The following is a 24914-nucleotide window of genomic DNA, read 5'->3' on the forward strand; positions in this document are numbered from 1 at the left end:
TTAACTTACTGTTGAGAAAAACGAGATCAGTCCCCACAGCACTTTAGGATCCTTAACCACAAAAACAAGGTTCGAGGTGTCTGAGTTCAGAGCTAAGGCACTGCCAGTCGCTCAGAGTCTCACAAGAGTGAGGAAGATTGTGGCCAGCGTGCCAGGTAACGGTCTGCAGTTGCAATAACAGAATTAGAAGGTGGGGGTGTCACGGAATCTTAGGAGCCTGCGTTCCAATTGCCCGGGCTTGGCTGAAACACAGGCACCCTGGTCTCACCTGAGGGTCACCACCAATGGGCTCATTCCTTCAGCATTCACTCTCAATATTCATGTACCTTGTGACAATGCCACAGACCCATCTCTTTCCCAATACATCTAAGCACATTCCTCACTGTTTATCTCTTGTCTGTACAACATCATCAAGGCAGAAACAGTTTCCCAACAGGTTATATTTTCTTAATGGCAGTCATGAAGTCACCCCACCTGCTCCCAGTTAAAACAGATCTTAAGCCTTTTCTGCAAGTGTAAGATATGAAACTTTTAGCCTGCACTGATATCCTCTGCATCTTCTGCAGTTTTTTCTGTATCCACTAGAAAGTGAATGAATAATTCATTTTTTAAAAATGTTTTCTTTCCTGTCTCAGTATTATTCTTGCTGCATCTCATTGTTATGTTGATTTCGTTTTTCCTACTGGGGCACCAGTAAGAAAAGCATCTTGGCTTTCACTACACTCTAGACCAGTTTGACATCCCTATGTCCAAAGCTCTTCCTCTATGTGGGTTGATTTGTATTTTCATGGCACTGAGCACCACATTTCATACTTGTCAATTGTGGATGTCATTCTAGTGCCTCAAGAGCTCTTTTCAAGGGATCAAGTGATCAAATTCATGTATATAGAGATCTCCTGAAAACATGTATGACCATCTATCTTAGGAAGTTTCATAAACCTGATGCTATTTGGTTGTTTCCCTTTTGTTTTCCCATATACTGGAAAGAACAGGGCCATGAGAGGCTCTTATGGAATATGTTTTTATATATATTTTGTTGAGTTGGACTAACATCATTCATTTTTGGTTTCATTTCACTAACAGAACATGGCAAGATGAGGTCAGGGTTGGCTGGTGATCCTCAGTGGTGCAGCAGAAGGTGAGTTTGAGATGAGAGGAATGAGTAGGAAAGAGCAATCCCCTGAGCCACCTCCTCACTTTCTCAGCTTCCATCCCCACCGAGGTTTTGTGAGCCTGGAACTTGGGAGACTGTTCTGTAGCCCAGGTCTCCTAGGATTGGCTGCTGGACTTGCCTGAGTTGTGGATGCACTGGGTGTGATCCTGGGCCGCTCAGCATTCATGTGGAAGTGAAGGAACGAGGACTGGATCAATCCCATTTGAAGGCGTGCCTCACTGCAGCCCGCACTGTCCTCCAATGACACTGGAAGGATACTGCTTTGAGATGTATCAACAGCTTTAAGTAAATGTATTTTCCGGGGTCTGGGAGACCTGACGTTCTGTGTCATGATGAAAATCTGTCAAGTTTCTTCATTTTAAAAATGATAAAACTGCAGGTTCACAAAGTTACATGGCTTACTTGAGGTCACACAGGGATGAGTTTTCAGCACTGCCAATAAAAGCAATCACAGTCATTATTCAGTCATTATTGATAGGATCCACATAATTCAGTAAATATTCACATAATTATTTAGTAGATATTCACTGACCAATTCATACAACGCATTTTGCTCAAAACTGTGCTCATATTTGGACGTTGTATCTTCACCATAATCCTTAAGGTAATGCTATTATCCATACGTAACAGGTAAGAAACCTGAAGAAGAGGGATAGCAAAGCATGTATGTGGACATATTTCCATTTTTTGGTTTTTGTGATGCTAGAAGAATGACCAGAATGAGTCACAGGAAGAATATACATACCTGGATTATTACCCAGGACAGAGGTGTGCCCTCCTAGAGGACTGGGACCAAATTTCTCAAGTGTCTGAAACCTTGCTTTAACATTATGGGAAATAACCTCTATCACCTGGAATTTCCCTGAAACTTTGGAATATACAAGAGAAGTATGAGACTTGGGTCTTCCCTTGGCTGTGTTTAATTCACTATTCTATGGAATACCAATGATTCTCACTAAGACTTTTGCCTTTTTATAACCACAGTGTATGTTTTATGGAGATGATTTTACACTTTGCTCTATTTAGAAAGAATAAATATGAGCAATGGTTTAGGTGTTATGCCTTGGACTTAATAGTTTTCTGATTCCTGTTTTGAGATTACATTCTCATGGAAATAGAAAAATACTTATGATTTCTCATAAGGCCAAGTTTGTTATTAGTTTGAGTTTTTGAAGTTGAAGCACAAACCTTAGATTTGTGCACTCAATTTGGGTACCCACTGATAGCCCTGAACTACCTCATTTCTGAAAAAAAGGAAAACTTCTGGAATTTAAATTCTTTCATCTAATACATTTCCTCACAACATGCTGCCAGCATCACATTCTGGTCACTTACTATTAAAGTGAATGCTTTTTTTTTTTTTCTTTCTTTTTTTCTTTCCTTTTTGAGACAGGGTCTTGCTCTATCACCCAGGCTGGAGTGCATCGGTGATTATAGATCACTGCAACCTCGAAATCCTGGGCTCAAGCGATCTTCCTACCTCAGCTTTCCAAGTAGTTGGAACTCTAGGCGCACATCAGCATTTCTGGCTAATTTTTTTATTTTTCATAGAGACAAGGTCTTGCTATGTTGCTCAGGCTGGTTTTGAACTTCTGGCCTCAAGCGATCCTCCCACCTAGGCCTCCAAAAGTGCTGGGATTACAGGAGTGAGCCACTGAGCCTGGCCTGAAATGTTTTTTTTTTTCCTTTTTTTTTTTTTTTTTAATGAAAATACAGGACATGGGGCCGGGCGCGGTGGCTCAAGCCTGTAATCCCAGCACTTTGGGAGGCCGAGACGGGCGGATCACGAGGTCAGGAGATCGAGACCATCCTGGCGAACACCGTGAAACCCCGTCTCTACTAAAAAATACAAAAAACTAGCCGGGTGCGGTGGCGGGCGCCTGTAGTCCCAGCTACTTGGGAGGCTGAGGCAGGAGAATGGCGTAAACCTGGGAGGTGGAGCTTGCAGTGAGCTGAGATCAGGCCACTGCACTCCAGCCCAGGCGACAGAGCGAGACTCCGTCTCAAAAAAAAAAAGAAAAAAAAGAAAAAAAAAGAAAATACAGGACATGGAGATGTGGAAAGACACTTTGCTTTATTATTGTTATCATTATTTCTATAGTATAATTCATATATCACAAAATTCACCATTTTAACCACACATTTCAGTCTTTTACCATATTTCAAAAGTTTCACAACCATCACCACTACCTCATTCCAGAATATTTTCATAATGCCAAAATCCATGCCTGTACCTACGGGCAGTCACTCTTCAATTCCCCCCTTTTTGCTGTCTCTGACAACCACTAATCTACTTTCTCTAGATAGAGATGTACTTGTTCTGGGCACCTCCTCTATATGGAATAACAAACTGTGGCATTTTTCATCTGTTTTTTAGCATACTGTTCTCAAGTTTCATCCTTCGTAACCTGCATCAGTACATGAACTTTTATGGCCCAATAATATGCCACTATATGGTTACACTACATTTTGTTTATTCATCAACTGATGGTGGTTTAAGATGTTTCCACTTTTTAACTATTAAGAATAATGCTGCTATGAGCAGCTTTGTACAAGTTTTTGAGTGAACACCTGTTTTTCATTTTCTTGGTTATAAGCCTAGGAGTGCAACTGCTGCATCATATGTCACCTTATGTTTAACTTTTTTTTTGTTGTTGTTAAACTTTTTGAGGAACTCACACACTGTTCACCAAATTCAGTAGCTATGCCATTTTACATTCCCAACAGTAACATATGAGAATTCCATATTCTCCATAACTTTCCAAACATATATTGTCTTTATTTTTTTCTTAAGTCATAGTACTGGGTGTGAAGTGGTATCTCATTTTGGTTTAAATTTACATTTTCCTAATGATGAAAAACATTGAACATCTTAGCATGTGCTTCTTGGCCATTTGTGTGTTTCCTTAGAGAAACCTCTACTCACAGCTTTCTTCCCATTGTTAAATTAGGTTGTTTGTCATTTTTTGCTCTGTTATATGAATTCCTTATATACTCTAGGTACTAGACCTATGTCAAATATATAATTTGGAAATAGTTCTCCCATGATGTGGATTATCTTTTCATTTCCTTGACACTGTCCTTGGAAGCATATAAGTTTTTATTTTAATGAAGTCCATTTCTCCATCTATTTTTGGATTGTTTGTGCCTACTTAAAAAATGTCTAATCCAAAGTCACAAAGATTTGTACCTGTTTTCTTCAAGACATCATTTTTTGAAGGAGAACTTTCCTGGGTTGTAGAGGAGGGTGGACATGGTTTATTTATGCCTCCTGTCCATTACCGATGTTTCTCCTGATTGTTATTCATAGGCTCACCACCCCTCCATGGAGCATCCATGGCCTGTAGCAGAGCTCTGGGGACTGATATCCTTCCACTGACTTTGGCGCTGGTGAGAGCCCTGGTCGTGTGGTTCAGCTTGGCCTTAACCCGACCCACTTGCACATACTCCTCAGGCCCTTTAGAGTTGACGCTGAGAGCCTCTGTGAGAACACTTGCCAGTCCATGCTGTTCTAAGGCTGGAGCAAACTTCCTCTGTCTATTCCAGACAGAGGAAATTCCAGGGGTTGGACTCAGTCAAGACATCTCTGGTGTTAGAAAGTAGACCTGTTTCAGGGTTTGGGGAAGATTGTTCAATATGAACTAGGTCCTCTCTAATTATTTTTACTATATGTGTGACTTCTTTCCAGAAACAAAGGAATAATATTTATCTTAGAACATTCTGTCTATCCTTTGTCAATTGTTGTTTGTCTACAATTTTCACATGGATAAAGGAGAGTTCAGTGTAAATATATTCTTAACAATTAATTATAGTTCATGTCTGCTGCCATGCGATCATATTTAAATCTATGAACTAGCCTGTCACTTAGGTATTATCCTGTTCCTGATGAAAAAACAAACTCAGAAAGATTGGAAAATTTCCCTAGGTCACAAAAGTAGTGAGGAGAGGAATAAGAATTAGAAAGCAGTTCCTTTTGGCCTGCAAAGCTACTCTTGTACCATTAGATCAAACTGATTTACATACCTTTGCTGGAATTCGTCTCAGAATTTATGGTTCTCACTTGATTTTCCCAAGGAAAGAGTGTGCCACTTTAATACCATTTCAAACTTTGAAATTTAAAACTCTTTTGTATTATACTTTTTTAAATCTTTGTTCTATTCCATTGCTTTTGGTTTCTTCTCAATGGATCCCTCTTATTTCCAGGCTAAATATTTGTTACCTATTTTCTGTCAATTTTCAATTTTTGAGTGTTTCTATCTCTCTCTTTGTTGTATGCTAACAGTTCTTCACTGAGGTATAATTTGCATAGAGTATCCTGCAAAAAACCTAAAAGTACAGCTTAACACATTTTAATATAATTATACATTGTATAATAACACCCAGTTAAAGACAGAGAACATTTTCCTCCATGCCACAAAGTTCTGATGTGGTCCTTGCCAGTCAATGCTCATCCCCCAAATGAAGAAGATATTCTGAATGTTGTCACTGCCTTAGTCTCTGTGTCCTGCTAGAAAGGAAGACCAGAGGCTGGGTAATTTATAAAGAAAAGAGGTGCATTTTGTTCATAGTTCTGCAGGCTGCACAAGAAGCATGGCACCCGCATCTGCTCCTCATGAGGGCCTGAGGCTGCTTCCACTTGCAGCAGCAGGTGAAAAGCAACCAGAGTGTGCAGAGATCATATGGTGAGAGAGGAAGCAAAAGACAGCAAGTAAAGGTGAGAGGCACTTTTTAATAACTGGCTCCTACAGGAGCTAAGAGAGAATTCACTCACTACCTTCTCCCAGGGCGGGGATTAATCTATTCATGAGGGATCCGCTCCCATGACCCAAACACCTACCATTAACCCCCACCTCCAACACTGGGGACCACATTTAAACATGTGATTTGGAGGGGACTAATATTTAAACTAGAGCAGCCACCACAGATTAATTTTGCTTGACCATGTGCTTCATAAAAATGGAATCATTTTGGCTGGGCCTGGTGCCTCATGCCTGTAATCCCAAGACTGCAAGGCTGAGGTGGGCAGATCACCTGAGGTCAGGAGTTCAAGACCAGCCTGGCCAACACAGCAAAACCCTGTCTCTACTGAAAATACAAAAATTAGCCAGACACGCTGGCAGGTGCCTGTAATCACAGCTACTTGGGAGGCTGAGGCAGGGAACATTTCTTCAACCCGGGAGTCAGAGGCCGAGATCGTGCCACTGCACTCCAGCCTGGGGGACAGAGTGAGACTCCATCTCAAAAAAATAAACAAATGGAATCATTTACTATGTTCTCTTGTTTTCACTTCTCCTACTCAGGTGGTTATATATGACACTAATTTCTTTGTGTTTTTCCCTTGTTTCACTTTGTTTTGGCCAAGTTATATCCTATTGATTGCATGATTATCACACAATTTGAGATCCATTTTTCTGATGGGTGACAGGTTTAGTTGTTGGCTACTGTGTATAAGTAACTATGAATATTCTCATACAATTATTTCTGTGAAGATACGTACTTATTTTCCTGAGTATCTATAGCTGGGGATGGAGTTGCTTGGTGAATGGGAAGAAAATAGACCCAGACTATGGCAAAGTAATTGTAGTACTTTACATTGCTATGAAAGATGTAGGCCATTTCCCGTTGCTCTACTTTCCCACACACTTAATATTTTTGGTCTTTTAAATTATAGCCATTCTACCAGGTGTATAGTGATATCCTATGTTGGTTTTCTCACGCTTAATGTTCAGTTAGACATCTTCTTATGGGAAATATCTTCTCAGATTTTTATGTTCATTTATTACTGGGGTGTTTGTCATTTTCTTTGTAATCTATAGGAGTTCTTTATATATTTTGAATGCGTCCATTCAAATATATATTTTTTTGCTATATTAAAATTATTTGCTATTTCTGGTCTACAGATAGCTTTTAAGTTGTTAAACAACAACATAATAAGCAGAAGGTTTTTAAAAATGAAGTGCAATTCACTTGATTTCTTATTGCGGTGAGTGCTACAGTATCTAGTCTAAGAAATATTTTCCTATCTCAAGTTCATGAAACTATTTCTCATTTTCCTTTACAAGGTTTCTAATTTGAATTTTCACATGTTAATTTCAAAGTATGATGGAGAGTGGTTGTTAATATTAACTTTTTAAAACAACAAATATTATTTCACTCAAAATCGTTTTACTTAAAAGTCTTTCATTTCCCCAATGAAGGGCATTGGCGACTTTGTTTTTAAAACATTTAGAAGTGGCGGTGCGACCACATTCTCACTCACGGGTGGGAACTGAACAATGAGAACACCCGGACACAGCGCGGGGAACATCACACACCAGGGCCTGTCCTGGGGTGGGGGGCTGGGGGAGGGATAGCATTAGGAGAAATACCTAATGTAAATGACGAGTTAATGGGTGCAGCAAACCAACATGGCACATGTACACCTATGTAACAAACCTGCACATTGTGCACATGTACCCTAGAACTTATAGTATTATATATATATTATATATATAGGGCGGTGCGAGGGCCGCTGCACAGCTAGCAGAGCCATGGTGAAGACGGCAGCGCCTGCCCCGAGCTCTCCGCCTCCCCTGCCCGCCAGCCCAGGCGGCCCCAGCAGCAGCGACCAGAGGAGCCCCCCCAGCAGCACAACGGCCAGGCGGATGCCTCTATCCACAGCCTCCTGGCGGACCGGACCTGTTAGGACGCGGCCATCGTGGGCAACAAGGACTCGCCCTCCATCTGGGCCACCATCCCAGGGAAAACCTTTATGAACATCACGTCAGCTGAGCTTGGTGTCCTGGTTGGCAAAGACCGGTCAAGCTTTTTTGTGAATGGGCTGACACTGGGGGCTAGAAATGTACTGTGGTCCCGGACTCACTGCTGCAGGATGGGGAATTGACTGTGGATCTTCAAACGAAGAGCATCGGTGGAGCCCCCACCTTCAATGTCACCGGCACCATGACTGCCAAGACGCTAGGCCTGCTGATGGGCAAAGAAGGTGTCCACGGCAGTTTCACCAACAATAAATGTTATGAAATGTCCTCCCTCCTTCAGCCTTCCCAGTACTGACCTCCTTTGTTCCTTCCCCTCCACTGCTCCCCACAGTTTGCCCCCCTTTCCTTCTCATACACACATATACCATTTTAATTTCGGGAGCCGTTACCCCACACCCCTCATTGCTGCCAAAACCACATGGGCTGGGGGCCAGGGATAGATGGACAGACACCTTCCCCTACTCATACTCCTCCTGTGTGTGGTTGGAAAACTTTTTTGTTTTGAGGGATGTTTTTATGAATAAAAAAGATTCTACTAATTAAATAACTTCATATGTGGGCGTATTGTTTGAGTCTGTATTCTTTTACTTTGATATACTTATGAATACTTACACCAGTACTACCGTTTTAAAATTACTGTAGCTTTAATATCAGGTTTGAAATCTAGCAGAGTAAGTCCTTCAACTTATTGCTTCTTCAAGACCAACTTGCCTATTCTAGGTTCCTTGATTTTCAAATACATTTTGAAATTAGCTTTTAAATTTCCTTAAAATCTCCTACTAGAAATAGCAATCAGAATTGTGTTGATGTAATACGCTAACAACATGGAATCTTCCAATCAATGAAAATGACATATATTTCTCTATTTAGCCTTCTTTCATTTTTCTCACCAATTGCTTTTAGGAGCCTTGTACCTGCTTCACTGCATATATTCTTAAGCATGTAATGATTCCGGCTATTAATCTCTATTATGTTTTATTGCATTTCATTTTCTAGCTGCTAATTGCTAGTATGGAGAAATTAAGATGATAAAATCAATGTTATTAAGTTATAATTTAGGTACAACAGATTGCATCACTTTAAAATGTGTAATTCAATGCATGTTTACAAATGCATACACTAATGGAACTACTGCCACAACCAAGATAGAGGAATTTCCCTACACACCAAAGTTTCTTGGACCCCTTTGCAGTTCATCAGTCTTTCAACCCTCGGCCCCAAGGAGCCGCTGCCACTTCAGGTCCATTTCCTTTTTAACCATTTTCTATAAATGAAATTATACCTGTGTTCTTTTGTGTCTGCCTTCTTTCATGCATCAACGTAATTTTAAAATCCATCCATATGAGTATTTGCATCAAGAGTTCATGCCTTGTAATTGATAAGTAGTATTCCTTTGTGTGGCTATACCATATTTGTTTATCCTTTCAAAACCTGTTATTGGACATTTCTATCCTCCACGTTTGGGCTAGTATGAAGAAACTACCATGAGCATCCACACATGGCAGGCCAGGTCTCACTACCACAGGCCTCCTGACAACTGTTTCATACCAACTGAGTGGTCCAATCAAATATTAAGAGGAAACAAACAAACAAACAAAAAGCCAGTGCCCTTATACAAAGGCTGGAATGTAACAAAAGCCCACCAAGAGTTTTGCCTAGGATTTTCCTGAGCCTTAAAGCATGACAAAATTACAAAGGCACTTTTAAAGGAGTCATTTAGCATTAAACAAGTTTTATTGCGGGTCTGAAGAAACTCCCCAGGCCTCCACGAACAAGTTTATTGGAGGTCTGAAGGAACTCTCCAAACCTCTGTGATTTAGCAGAAGACAAGATAAGGGTCCCCAGCACCTAGACCCATTTAGATTAAGTGAATTGACTGAGGCTCCAGAGGAAGGTCTTCAGGACTCAGAACTTAGTTCTAGATTAAAAGAAGTTAATCACTTATGTATTTAGATGAATGCAACTTCCATATACACATATAGCTTAGAAGGCACATAAGCTCAGGAGAGCTTTGTAATTCTGAGTTGGTGTGGTGATAATTTCCAGGCCTTTTCCCTGTAACCAGTTGCAGAAGTAAAAACTCTCTTCCTCCCCAGTTCATCTGCATCTCCTTGCTGGGCCACCAGACATAGCAGCCCGCCCCTCAGTTTAGTCTGGAAACACACACAGATCGTTGTGCAGACAATAGTATGTAAATTCCTAGGAATCGAAGGACTGTCCATCTGATTTGTGTATGTTTAACCTCTAAGAAACTGTTAGACTTTCAAAGGAGTCATACCGTTTTTCACTCCTACAAGTATAACACTTGTAAGTGCTTTATATCCTCACCAACATGTGCTACTTTCAGCCTGTTAAATTTTAGCCATTCTCATGGATATGTACTGGTATCTCATTGTTGTATTGATTGATCTCCCTGATGACTAAACAGTAGAGCATCTTTTCCTATGCTAATTGACCATTCATGTATCTTCTTTTCTGAAGTATCTATTCAAGTCTTTAGAGAAACTGTTTCATTATGCTTTAATCAGAGTGCTATATACATATACATACACATACACACACACACACACACACACACACATATATACACACACTCTAAAAAAACCCTTTGTTGGAGATAAATATGATATCTCCTATATTGTAGTTTCCTTTTATGTTCTCTTAATGTTCCCTATTTGGACATAATGATACATAATCTTCAAAAAGGTGTGTGTGTGTGTGTGTGTGTGTCTATACACACACACGTTTGTATACATACATATGTCCTAAGAATCATTAATTAGACATATATGTGAGTATCTATTTCTGGATACTCTCTTTCCTTCCACTGATATATATATATTTTTTTCCAACAAAACATATGATTTTCATAGCTGCAGAGTAATTCTGGAAATAGGTAGTGAATTCATTCACCATTATTCTCTTATAATATTGCTCCTTTATTATTCTTGATCACTGACATTACCATATAAATAGTAGAATCAACTTGTAATTTTCTACCACAATGTTGCTTGCAATTTTTATTAGAATTGCATTGGATCTGGAAATCAACTGATGAAAAGCTGACTTTTTAAACATAACTCTTCTGATCCATGACAAGGTTTATCTCCCCACTAATTTAGTTCTTTCATAATTTCTTAAAGCAATTTTTTGTAATTTTTGGTGTACTTGCCGTACATAAATTTTGTTGATTTTCTTTCTTCTCTCCCTCCCTCCTTACCTCCCTCTTTCTTTCTTTCTTTTTTTTTTTAACAAGCAAACTTACATGTTATAAATTGTATCATCTTAAAAAGGAAACAAGGCGACACTTTGCAATAAAACCATAAGATGCTTTAAATTTAAGCTTAATGCAATAGAGAATGCCCATAAAATTCCTATCTAAAGAATGTTTAGAAAATTGCTGAACAGGGACATCATCATTTAAAGTGACATGAAGAAACCTTCTCAGCTAAGCATATGGGCTAGGTTAGAGAAAAAGATAGAGGACCCATCTCTGCCCTGGAAAAACCACTGGTAACATCTTTCAAAAAGCTCTCTGTGTTTGAGTACGCACCTTGATCCACAGGCTCACACTGGATCCCAACTGGCCGCTGCTTCTTGGCATTAACATTGGATTCCCTACCAGTAAATCTTACCAAGATCTGACTTTCTGCAGATATGATATTATTTTGTTTGGCCATCCTTATCTTCAGGGGTAACCAAGAAGGAACAAGGAATTTATTTACCTCCCCAAGGGTAAAGGTCTCATTTACCAATGAGACGCTTTCTTACTATGACACCAGGGCGCCCTATGCCCTGTTCACTTCAGTGCCCTTTGTGCCCTGACAGAAGCTCATGCTGGTCCCAGGATTCCTTATACGATTCACCTCCTTCCTGAATCCCAACTTCATGCTGGTGATCATGACAGGTGTCCTGTATCCCATGCTCATGTCCCTGAAGTCATCAGCCTGTCTCCAGTTAGAAAAAATTACATGTCTATAGACAGGCCTCTTTGCAAGTAGCAAAAGCTTTCTCACCTTCATACATTAAGGCTTGGAATGTACAATAGTATAAACACTTTGGGGAAAAATGTCTGGCATCTTCTTACAAAACTAAACAACTACCTACTCTATGACTCAGTAATTCCTAAGCATTTATCCAAGAGAAAATAAAACATATGTCCAGAAAATGATTTATATAAGAATGTTCATAGCACTTTAATTCATAATAGGAAAAACTGGAAACATTCAAGCATCTGTCAATACAACAATGGATCAATAAACTGATACATTCATTCCATGGAAAGCCTAAAGGAACAAACTGCTGACACACAAAACAACACGGATGAATCTCAAAAACATTTTCAGTGCAATAGGAGCCATACACAAAAGAGTGTGAGAAAAGACATGAATAATCATGGTCTCAAGAAATGCAGAGCAGAGAGCCCAGAGGCAAAGACTCACAGGACAGCCGGTGGGTCCCAGGCTGTGGATCCTAGTTTAAAAACTCCTGCTGGATTTTGCCCAGCTCCATTTCCAAACAATTGTGGGTCAGTGACTTCTTTATCCCTTCCTTGTTCCCTCATTTTGAACTAGAATCACTGTAGTTGTTATTCCGTGTCTGTCCCGTCATTTCACATTAGGGGCAGATAAGCTGTTCATTCAGTTTCACAGGTCGACGGAGGAAAGGGAATTATGTCAAAGATCTGTACTTAACGGACACCCTCAGAAGCCTCATCCACATCTGGTGTGGATGTTTTAAATGGGATTTTAAAAAAACACAGCCAGCCCATTCCTGGATTTTAGCCTCACATGACTCTGATCAGAGAACCCGGCCACTTCATTCCAGACTTCTGTGGTTTCAAACCACTGATTTGTGGTAATGTGATCATTGGCAGCAAGAGAAAACTAGTACAGGTGTCTGTCTCTCCTCTTGAATTTCAATTTCAGATACATGGATGCTAACCCCTCTAACAGAAAAAAAATCAACCAACCAATCAATCAATGAAAAAAAAATTGTCCTCACCTTTATGTGGCTGTTCCAGAGCCCTTGCCACCTGAAGAAGACAATGAGGGATATTTCAGGCACGTGGGGAGTGCGGCTTTACTGTTATCAATCACATTTCTGAAAGAATAAAAATGGCTGAGGTCAAGCCGTGGCTCATGTCTGTAATCGTAGCATATTGGGAGGCCAAGGCAGGTGGATCACTTGAAGTCAAGAGTTAGAGACCAACCTGGCCAACATGGAGAAAGCTCGTCTCTACTAAAAACACAAAAATTAGCCAGGCATGGTGGCGGGCGCCTATTATCCCAGCTACTCAGGAGGCTGAGGCAGGAGAATCACTTGAACCTAGGAGGTGGAGGTTGCAGTGAGCTGAGATCACGCCATTGCATTCCAGCCCAAGGAATAGAGCAAAAACTCCATCTCAAAAATAAATTAATTAATTAATAAAGATGGTTCATTACTTAACTCCACATATTATTATGTGAAAATGTATCATCTCGATTTTAATAGCAGATTTTTTAAAATTGCTTTTCTTTTGCTCACCAGACAAGGTCTGGTAGCAAATACCGCTCACCAACACAGATGAACCAATTCAAGGAGAGCCATAAACAGGACTACTGTTATGTTTCCCAAAAAAACCATCCCTAGAACGCAATCTGTTCTCTACTTGTCACAAAATGAACACAATAGTCCACTATATAAAGTCCCAAACACATGAAAATGTAAATACCATGAAGTCTGCTTTCCAAATATTCATTCTATTCAGACCCAGTCATGGGGACCAGGGATTAGGAAATGACTACAAAGAGGTTCAAGGGAATTTGGGGAAGCGACAAAATGTGCTGAAGTAGAAACTCTGCCGATGGCTGCACAATTCCATAAATCAGCTGAAATCATTGAGTCGTATGTTGAGAACGGGTGACTTTTATAACAAGTCATTCTTTAAACGAACTTTTGGGTTTCTAGTCCAACATGGAAAGAGCTAGGCAGTCATCACTCATACTCACAGCTAGCAAAAGGCTGAAGGAACTGAAAGTCAACCCTTCTAGGGTGGACCAGAGAATTGAAGTCACAGGGAAAACTGCCACCCTAAAAATGAGAAAGACAGGCAAACACACAAGGAGTCAGAGCTCACAGGAAGAGAAGTTACTGGGGACAGCAAGTGGGAGAAGAACTTAAATGGTATTGACAGATCACTAGAAGCTGAGGGTGGCCTGGTTAGCGCATTAAAAACTCCTTGAGATTTCAGACTAAGGGGGAATCTGACATATTTCTAAGTTTACTACAATGATCTCAACCAGGTTCTCAAGATGAAGTTCTGAAAACCCCCCTGAGGTTTGGCACTACCAACTTCAGGACTTACATTAAGCTACAGTAACCTAAATAGTGTGAAGCTGGTGAAAAGAGAAAACACACACACAAATAGATCCATGGAAAAGAATACAGAGCCCAGAAACAGGCCTACCTACAGTCCATTGATCTTCCATGAAGGTTTAGAGACAACTTAAAGCAGGGAAGTTACCCTTTCCAACTAGTGGTGCTACAACAGCTGGATAACCACATGCAAAAAATATATAAATAAATCCCGGTATGCATGTTATACCCTTTATAAAATAAATCTCACATGTAAATGTAAGGTGCAAAACCATAAGAATCCTAGGAGATAACATCGGAGAAAGTCTCGGGGATCTTGGGTTCGATGATGGCTTCTTAGATACAAAACCAAAAAGCACAATCTACTAATGAAAAAAAATTAAGTGGAGCCTCGTTCAAATTAAAAACTTCTGCTCTGTGAAAGACACTGTTAAGAGAATGGAAAAAGCAAGTCACAGACTGGCAGAAAATATTTACAAAATAATCTGATGGAAAAACTGCTGTCCAAAATATATGAAGAATTCTGAGAACTAAACAACACAAAGCCAAAAAAAAAAAAGAAAAAAAAATAGGTGAAATATCTGTACACCTCATTAATAAGATATACAGATGGCAAATAAGTATATGAAAAAGATGCTCAAAATCATTTGGCGTTAGGGAATTGCACACTGAAACAACAATGAGATATCAGTGGAAACCTATTAGAATGGCTAAAATGCAAAAAGGTGAACACACCAAATGCTCTCAAAGATGAGGAGCAACCAGAACTCTCCATAGCTAGTAGAAATCAAAAGGGTACAGTCACTCTGGAAAACTTAAGTTCACTCAGAATCCTGCACATAAGTAGTTACAGCAATTTTATTCATAATTGCCAAAAGTTGGAAGTACGCAAGACGTCTTTCACCAAGTGAATGGATAAGCAAACTGTGTTGTAGCCCCACAACGAAATCTGATTCAGTGATTCTAAAAAGCAAGCTATCAAGTCATAAAAAGACATGCAGGAACTTAAAATACATAATGCTAGAAAGAAGTTAGTCTGGAAACCTACATACTGTACGAGCCCAATTCTAGGACATTCTTGGAAAGTCAAAAAGAGAGAAGTAGTAAAATGATGAGTGGTTGTCAGGACTGGAAGAGAGGAGGACGCACAAAATGGTGAAGCACAGGGAATTTTCAGCAGTGAAACTATTTTGCATGACGCTGTATTGGGGATTTAGGACACTATGTAATTGCCAAAACCCATAATCTGTGAAACTCAAAGAATGAACTCTTGTGTAAACTATAGCCTTTAGTTGATAATGATGTATCAATAGTGGTTCATCAATTGGAAAGAATGGACCACACTAATACAACATACTTATAGGGGAAATTGTGTGCTGGAGGACAGGGGTGCCTAGGAGAATTCTCTGTACTATCCACTCCATTTTTCTGTGAACCTATAACTATTCTAAAAAATGATGTCTATTGGCCAGGCGCGGTGGCTCAAGCCTGTAATCCCAGCACTTTGGGAGGCCCAGGCGGGCGGATCACGAGGTCAGGAGATCGAGACCATCCTGGCTAACACGGTGAAACGCCGTCTCTACTAAAAAATACAAAAAAACCAGCCAGGCGAGGTGGCGGACGCCTGTAGTCCCAGCTACTCGGGATGCTGAGACAGGAGAATGGCCTAAACCCGTGAGGCGGAGCTTGCAGTGAGCCGAGATCCGGCCACTGTACTCCAGCCTGGGCAACAGAGCGAGACTCTGTCTCAAAAAATAATAATAATAATAATGTCTATTAATTTTTTAAAATTAGGTTGCAGCAGCCCCATATCAAGGTTTTGGTGGCATCCTGTTAGTGTTAGTTAGTACCTGTGTGGTTAATACTTGGCATTGAAGTGCACCAACCTGGAGTCAGAGCAGTTGGAGATTTCCAGGCCTGTGCCATTTACCTCGAATCCTAGGGTGCCCCGCAAAACAGCAGATCAGTTAGGGAGAAGCAGCCTCAGCAATCTAGACAGTGCAGGTTTGTGGTAAGGACAGGTACAAACCATCTGGGTGGGCAGACCTTGGTGAAGACTAGAAAACACTGAGACTCAGCAGCTGCCCCAGTGGAACCCACAAATCAAAGGAGGCGCTGCGAGGAGCTAAGGGCCACTGGATGAGCTCCCTGCCTGCAACACAGAAGCAGCTCCAGAGATTCTGGTAAATAACGTGGGTTTCAATACAGTGTGATCGACTCAAAACAGAAGGGAGAACAAAAAAGAAAAAAAAAGAGAGAGCATGAGAGAGAAAGAAAAAAGAAAAAAGGAAGAAAGGAAAGGGAGGGAGGAAAGGAGAAAGGAAGGGATAGAGGCAGGGAAGGCGGGAGGGAAAGAATAAAGAGAGAGAAAGAGAGTTGGAGGGACGTAGGGAGGTAAGGAAGGAAGGAAGGAAAGGAGGGAGGGAGGGAGGAAGAAAGGGAGGGAGGGAGGGAACAAATATACATGAAGATGAGAACATCGGGGGAACTTACACCACCAATATTTTCCATTAACAGGAACACGCTAACTAGTGATTAGAGAAAGACGCACTACTGTAAAATCATATACTGTTTCCATGGGGTACAACCCCTTCCTCCTCCTCTGAAACATTCTGTCTCTCGCCCACTGGTGCCAGAGACTCCAGAATCTACCTGGCTGCATTTGGGGGCCTCAGCCCCCGGGTCTGATGTCATCCATTTGCCTTTCTCACTGGACTTCTCTCCTTGCACTTGCTCCCACTCCCCCAGGACCTGGTGGGTGGCCACGTAAGAAGGACACAAACAAATCATGCCTCTTTCTTTCTCCCCTTCTCAATGCCTGCAGTAGTGGGTTCTGTGGGGTAGTGGCCTGAGATTTATTCATTATGGGGCCTCTAGCCCAGAGCAGGGCCTGCTACCTAACAGTCACCCCATGAAAGCTCAGGGAAAAAAGGCATCCACCACAAGGTCCTGGGGAACCAAGAATTCCACTGTGGCCCATAAATTCTAAGTCCTACAGGATTCTGGAATGGGAGATGGGACGGGCCTTCAAAAGTGGCCACTCTTTTAACCCATTATACTGTCAACTGAGCCATGTTTCCCCATCCTGGACACATCTAGAGGGCACCGCCTAAAACCAGACACATCTCCCCATCCAGGAGAGAGTAGGGGCCTGAGCCTGGGGGATGCAGGCGGACAGGGAGGGGATGAGCCAAGAAAGCTGAAGAGGAGAAAGCAGGTGAAAGGGGACAGCAGGGTGGAAACAGAGAGAAAAGGGGGCAGACAATGGGGGGTGAGAGGGGAAGAGTGAGGAGGGGGATGCAGATCTAGCTACTGAGGAAAAGTCCTGGAGAGAACACTGTCCTCTCCTGAAGTAAAATCACTTCCACCTGACCACGGCACTGCAGGTCGTGGGCAGCACACGCTGGGAATATTTGTTCATTCATTTAACAAATACTTATTTCATATCTGTTTCATGCCGGGCAAGGCCCTGCGATCTTTAGGGACCTTGGCATCTTCCCTTCACATCTGAGTCACAATAGAAAGAGGACTCTCTGACCCCATCCAGCCGGCAATGCCTCGGGATTTTTACCTGTTGGATCCGGCAGCTCTTCATGTCGGCCCACACCGTGTGAGGCTGCTCTTGGTGCACCGAATGGGGAAGTTTCTGCATCAGTGCCTCGGAGAGTCCACCGGAAGCCCTGGACAGTGGGAGTCGGTGGCACCCCAGCGTGGAGGCCAAGAGCACACAACACTGAAGCTCCAGACACCCTCAGGAAGACAGGAAGGGACAATCGGCTGGTGAGAGCCTGGATCACCAGGAACCTTCGCCTGGGTCGAAACAGGATTTGCCTTCAGATTGCCTGTGAGATAAAAGAGAGAAATCAAGGTTAACATTGAGATTTGGGGCTTCGGCAACTTGAAGGATGGAGCTGCCATTTACGGAGACTGGGAAGACCCAGGAAGAGCAGCTTGAAAGGTGGTGGGGAACTAGAGTTGGTTGGGTTTCTGTCATATGTAATCAACAGTCCTGACCAGACTAGGCAACATAGTAAGACCCGTCTCTGGAAATGAAAACTGAAAAATTAGACCAGCATGGTGGTGCACACTTGGAGTCTCAGCTACTCGGGAGGCTGAGGCAGGAGGATTCCTTCAGCCTTCAGTTAGAGGTTAGTGAGCTATGATGGCACCACTGCATTCCAGCCTGGGGGAAAAAAAATAGAGTCCTGACTAAATACTTGAGTAGCCAGGGAAGTTTTCACAAAGTAGGTAATATTTGAGGCACATCTTAGTGAACGAGAATTCGATTATTTCTGTTAGGGAATTAAGAGAGTGTGGGTGTAGTTAGTTAATGCTTACTGAACTATCTTTGGAATCTCATCTACTGCTCTATCTGGTCTATCTGTACACATATATTGTATATGCTGTCTCGCTGAGCTTTCGCCAGGTTACGCTACAGTAACAAAAGCCCCAAAATCTTAGCAGCTACACATACAAAGGTTTATTTTTCATTGACATTTCCTCTTATGGCAGGTTGACTGTGACTCTGCTCTATACAAGCTATTTTATTTGTTAGATGGTGAAAACTGTGATACTTGGAGATTGCTGAATATGGTATTACTATGTTCATTCATTCATTCATTTAACAAATATGGATTCAATATCTCTTTCATGCCAGGCAAGGTCAAGTATTGAGAAGACAGTGGTGAATAAATGAGACAAAATCTCTAATTTCCAGGAGCTAATATTGAAAATAACATTAAACACAATCATCATAACAACAATGAATATTCATAAATAACAGCTGTAAGACATTTTAGTAAATCTTTTAAATTAGAAAAATATAAAAATTATTACAACAAAAATGGCCCACGTGTGATGGCTGATGCCTGTAATCCCAACACTTCGGGATGCCAAGGTGGGAGGATCATTTGAGCCCAGGAATTGGTAACCAGTCGGGGTGCTACAGGAAAACCCTGTCTACAAAGAAATAGAAAATTAGCCGGGCATAGTGGTGCATTCCTGTAGACCCAGCCACTAAGGAGGCTGAGGTGGGAGGACTGCTTCAGCCTGAGAGGTCAAGGCTGTAGACAGCCAGGATCATAACACTGCACTCCAGCCCGGGTGACAGAGCGAGACACTGTCTCAAGAAAAAAAATATATATATATTCGATGTGTCCTCAAACTATTATGTAGAATACTATTATTAAATCACATCACGTGACCCCTTTCAATGGCTGAACACTTATTTCGGTGCAATCCATAAGTGTTCCTGGGAACTAAGTACACCTAAGAACAATTCAGTATGAAAGAGTTATTGCCTTGACAGGAAGATGCAAAAATTTTTAAAAGACAAATAAATAAATAAAAGAATGAAAACTGTAGCTCTGTGAGTCTCAAATTATATCTCATTCAACTCACAATGAACATCTAGCAATCATTCTGAACACCATATAATTCACTTAATACATTTTGCTCAAATGCCCAACACATCTGAATGACCAAAACCCGTATGTAGCCAAGAAACAGACAATCATTTTTAAATTATCACCTATGACTTCATCAGCTCTACGCACTTATTTTTTAAATGTTATTCATTTATTTACTCTTTTTATTTTTTGTAGAGATGGGATCTCACTGTTACCCAGATTGATCCAGAAACAGAAACAGACCCACACTAATTTCAGAAATCAGATGACAATACAGTCATTCGATTTATGAAAAAAAGTGCCACACGGTGCAGAAGGAAAAGGATGGTCTTTTCAATAAATGCTGCTGGATCAAGCAGACACATCCATGTAGTAAACAGTGATCATAGCCAAGTGGGGTGGCTCACACCTGTAACCCCAGCATTCTGGGAGGCTGAAGTGGGCAGATTACTTGAGCCCAAGATTTCAAACCAACCTGGGAAACATGTTGAACCCCATCTCTACAAAAAGTACGAAAATTAGCCAGGCATGGTGGCGCACGCCTACAGTGGCAGCTACTCAGGAGGCTGAGGTGGGAGGATCGCTTGAGCCAGGAAGTGGAGGTTGCAGTGAGCTGACATGTTGCCACCACACTGTAGCCTGGGCAATAGAGTGAGGCACTGTCTGAAAAAAAAAAAAAATGCAAAAACTAAAAAAAAATTGTTATAAGGTTAACACACAAAAATGTGTTCATACTCTTAGGTTAGGCATTGATTTCTTAAACAGGACACAAAAAGTAGTAACCATCAAGGAAAAGATTGATAAAGTATAATTTCATTAAAATTAAGAATCTCAGGCCGGGTGCAGTGGCTCATGCCTATAATCCCAACACTTTGGGAGGCCGAGGCAGGTGTATCGCTTGAGCCTAGGAATTCCAGACCAGCCTATGCAACGTGGCAAAACCCCATCTCTACTAAAACTACAGAAAAGAGCTGAGTGTGCTGGTGCTCCCCTGGAGGTCTCAGCTACTTCCGGGCTGAGGCAGGAACATCACCTAAGCCTTGGGAGGTCAAGCTTGCAGTGAGCTGTGATTGTGCCACTGTACTCCAGCCTGGGCAACAGAGTAAGAGCCCGTCTCAAAAACAAACAAAAAAAGAGAATCTCCATTCATGAAAAAACACCACTAAAAAAGTAAAAAGGCAAGCTACAGATTGAAAAAAGGGAAACGCAATACATATATATCCTAGAAAGGATGCGTATCCAGAATAAAGTATTACAAATCAACAGAAAAATAAGCATATCAGTGAAAACCGAATAAAAAGATTTAACAGGCCCTTCACAAAACAGGACATATAAATGATAATAGAAGATACTCAATCTCAATGAAACCACACTGATATGTTACTGCATCCCTACAAGAATGGCAAAATCATTTGTAACTGCCAGGCATCAGCAAGGACGTGGGGTAACAAGAATATCCCTGTTAAATGGTTCAACCATTTTGGGAAAATGTTCAACAATATGTAACACTAAAGTTTTATCATTTATATACATCTGAAACCAACAATGCCACTCCTACAAATAGACCCCAGTCTAGTCATGCTCTATTTCTTCATCTGTGGTGGCTCACTTGGTAAAAATTCATTCCCTTTTGGATTTTTGGTTTCTTTTTGTTTTTGTTTTTGAGACAGGGTCTCACTCTGCCATCCAGGTCGGAGTGCAATGCCATGATCATGGCTCACTGCAATCTCAGCCGGGCTCTGGTGATCCTCCCACCTCAGCCTACCGGGTAGCTGGGACTACAGGCACACACCACCACACACAGCTAACTTTGGTATTTTTAGTAGAGACAGGGTTTTGCCACATTGCCCAGGCTGGTCTGCAAATCCTGGACTCAAGTGATCTACCCACCCTGGCGTCCCAAAGTGCTGGGATTACAGGTGTGCTCTACTGCGCCCGGACCACCTGCACTTTTAAAATAGTCAACTTCTTCTGTATACTTCAGTACCTTTTCAAAGATTTCTTTGACACAAAGTTCTCAGAAATCTTAAAGCTAGCATTTCAGCATAGAGAAAAATAGCTTCCGGTTCACCGGTGAAGTTTTACTAATAAAATTGAAAAACAAAAAGAAAGGAGGAACAACACTGTAACCCAAAGAAAAGATACCACTTGAGAAAAGACTTCTTTTCCAAAGCAGCTCTAGCAGCAAAAGACAGGAGGAAAGCGAGGAAACCATGTCAAACGTCTCGGTTAACTCTTCAGTGAAAGGACGCCAAATGAGATGATCTAAGAAGCCAGACAGACAGACAGACAGACACAGGGAAATCACAGCAACTCTTTGCAGTGCGAACACCAACCCCACAATCCTTCCTACTGGAAATCCTGCGGTTAATTTGAGGCTTGCCCCGCTAGTCATGAGGTGATTCGGTGATGGCCACAAACGCTCCTCATGTGCATCCTGGACCTGGCACACCTGGCTTGCCCATCGCCAGCCTGGAGGCACCGCCAGGAGCAGAATCCCGGAGGCCAATAAAGACTCCAACTTTGCAAGCAGAGGGAACTGATTTCTGGACTCGAAGGTGGGGTCCGGGGTCAGTGTCCTCTACAGGATATAGGAGGACGTGCCCCCGAAGCTGCTCCGTCCCTCCAGTGCCTGCCATGCCACACAACACCCGCCAGCGACTTTCTTCCCCAGCGCGCACCAGAGGTGGGCTGCGGGCGGCAGCAGCAGGGGAACAATCGAGCTCAGGGAACTCAGGCCCCGGCCGTGCACCCCCCACACCCACCACCCCTCGCGCAACAAAACTTGCCACCGCCGCGCCTCAACCCAGCTGTGCGCCCGCGAGTCCCGGATTCACCGCCCGCCCAGCCGGGGCGTCCTCACCTCGGAAAGGCTGGGTGGACTTCGCGGTAACTTCCCATCCAGAGAGCAGCCGGCAGCCGCGCCGCCCCGCCTCGGCCCCACTCCTAGAGCAGCAGGTCGCCAGTCCCGCGTTCGAAAAGCGCCATGCTCACTCAGAAGCTCAGGCAGCCTCGCGACCCTCACCTACCCCTCCCAGTACCGCCGCGGTCTCAACCGCCAGCCAGCCCCGCGCCCGCGCCCGCGCCCGCCCACGACTGGCTCCTCAGAATCGCGTCAGAACCCAAGGCGCAGGCGCGGCGGGGTCTTAAAGGGACCGGGCCGCTTCTACTGCATAACGGTTCCAGCAGCTTAGGGGCCTCGCGGGCCGAGAAAAGGAGTAACGGAGGGGATGGACCCAGTGCAGCGGGGATGGGGAAATCCCTCTCTCCTCTCCGCCTCTCTTTCAAAGCACCAGCCCTCCACTCTGCAAATCGCTGATTTTCCCGGCCACTTGAACCGCCCCTGCCAGGTTAAAGAGGCAGGAGACACACCCCCTCGGGGCCCCAAGCGACCCCGCGCTTAGAACTGCAGGCCTCGCGCTGCCGCCCCGCCCCGGAGTCTGACTTCCAGGCCCGGGCACGCGGTGCAGACGCCCAGGCTTCAGAAGGCAGCCCCCAGCTCCCCCGACAGGTCGCCTTAGGTCACTCGCAAAAAGAATAACCAACGTGTCAATGGCACTTGTAGTTATTTTCCAATTTAAATTTATAACAGATTCTGCAGATGGGCTTCCACTGAAATAAGCCTTTGAGAAAAAGAAAAACCTTTTTTTAAAACAAGAATTGGAAATACCAGGAAATAGTAAATAAAGCCATGCCGTCCACCCAACTAAACTTTGAAAATTTGGTGTTTTATCTAAGGCAAATGTTTCCATAACTTTAGGTCATGCCATTATTTAAAATCAATTTCAATTAACAATTTCATTGCAACTGAATCTATCGTGTATAAGCAAACAAAGATACATCCCTGATAATCTACCTCTCCCCTCCTATATTCCATCCATCAGCAAGTCCTACTGGTTTTTACTTTCCAAATTTTCCTTGAATGTGTCCTCTTCTGTCTCTTCTATCAGCACCCTAGTCAGGCTACCTTCACCTGGGGAGTGGGGGTGGAGGGACTACTGACCTAGTCTTGTGGTTTACCCATATCCACTTTATGGCCTCTCTAATCTCGACACAACTGGCAGAGTGGTTTTTCAAAATATAATGTGACCCTGTCACTTCCCAGCCTAAACCACTTAAACGCCTTCCCATTCTCTTAGACGAAACCTCCTAGCTAACCAAGCCTTGAATGGCCTTTTCTAAAGGAGGAACAATATTTCTTGACACATGAAAATGACAGAAAATTCACATTCCAGTGTCCCTAAGCAAAGTGTGACTGGAACCCACACCCCTCTGTTCATGCGCTGTTTCGGGCTGCTTTCTCACTACCCCAGCAGAGCCAAGTAGCTGCAACAGAGACTGTGTGGCCAGTAAAGCCGGAAATATTTACCATTTGGGCTCTTTACAAAAAACAATTTGCCAACCTCTGACCTACTTCATGAAATCTGTACCTTTTGTTGTTCGCAGATTCCTTTGAGAACTGGACGAGGACACCAGCTCCTCTCCTTGGAGAAATATGAGCCTGAGCGTGCACACAAATGCACGCAGACTTTTGCACAGATTCAGGGATTCAAGGACTGCTCAAAGCCCATCCATTCACACGAAGGTTAGGTGAGAGGGAGAGTCAGAGTTGAAGGCCCTGGTTTTACACAGGGGGAAACGTGATTCCAGAAAGGGGGAGCTACTGGCCCTAGGACACACAGCAAGCCCCAGGACAAGGGGTGGCACAGGGAGAGTACCTGATGCTGGAGCTCCTGCAGCTGCTGCCGAGCCTCCAGCCATGAGCGCTCCAGCTCCTGCAGCCCAGTTCGCAGCTCCCTGGCCTCCTTGCCCATGGCTGTCCATGCCTCCTCTAGGAGTGCCAGCTTCTGCTCCTTGTCCTCACTGGCAAGCTTCAGGCTGGAGAGGGCAGAGGTCAGCCCTGGGTCCTGGGAGTAGTCAGTGGCTCTACACAAAAGCTGCCTCCTCCAGTAGAGGGTCAGGCACTGCCTGCCTGTGCAGCCTCTCCCAAGAACTGAGCCCTCCGGGGCTGGGGCCCAGGCTCTCGGCTGGGCGGGGTAGACCAGTGACTCCAGGAGGGGACCTGGTTTCCAGGGTGATGAGGCGGGTGGGTCTGAGTCTGGACCCAACCCTGCCCGCTACCCCTCTGCCCCTTTCCCCAATCAACAGGGAGGAAACCTTCCTAAAATGAGCCAGTTGCCAGGCTCTGCTTAGGAGACAGAGGATCCGTATCTGGGC

At 43.0% G+C, this 24914-nt stretch overlaps 1 protein-coding gene, 1 long non-coding RNA gene and 1 pseudogene across 12 annotated transcripts in view; 2 read left to right on the forward strand and 1 right to left on the reverse strand.

Moving 5' to 3' along the window:
• Positions 1–24914, forward strand: part of LOC123571933 (uncharacterized) — a 131533-nt gene that overhangs the window by 45440 nt on the left and 61179 nt on the right. The gene's annotated exons all lie outside the window — the stretch shown is intronic.
• Positions 1–24914, reverse strand: part of LOC102137933 (NBPF family member NBPF3-like) — a 131318-nt gene that overhangs the window by 27973 nt on the left and 78431 nt on the right. For 2 of the 11 annotated variants that reach the window (XM_074018912.1, XM_074018872.1), the window contains exons 1-4: positions 17861–17968; positions 12937–13035; positions 1707–1813; positions 1293–1606 (exon numbers count right to left, since the gene is read on the reverse strand). The exons of 5 other annotated variants lie outside the window; for them this stretch is intronic. The gene's annotated coding sequence lies outside the window, so the exon portion shown is untranslated. Of the gene's footprint in view, positions 1–9; positions 772–1292; positions 1607–1706; positions 1814–12936; positions 13036–17860; positions 17969–24914 lie in introns of those variants that run through there. 4 more of the 11 variants (XM_065529260.2, XM_065529259.2, XM_074018929.1 and 1 more) reach the window with 3 other exon arrangements.
• On the forward strand, positions 4511–8476 carry LOC135968863 (profilin-1 pseudogene; annotated as a pseudogene).

Source organism: Macaca fascicularis, chromosome 1, assembly GCF_037993035.2.
Source record: "Macaca fascicularis isolate 582-1 chromosome 1, T2T-MFA8v1.1".
NCBI classification, from domain to species: domain Eukaryota; kingdom Metazoa; phylum Chordata; class Mammalia; order Primates; family Cercopithecidae; genus Macaca; species Macaca fascicularis.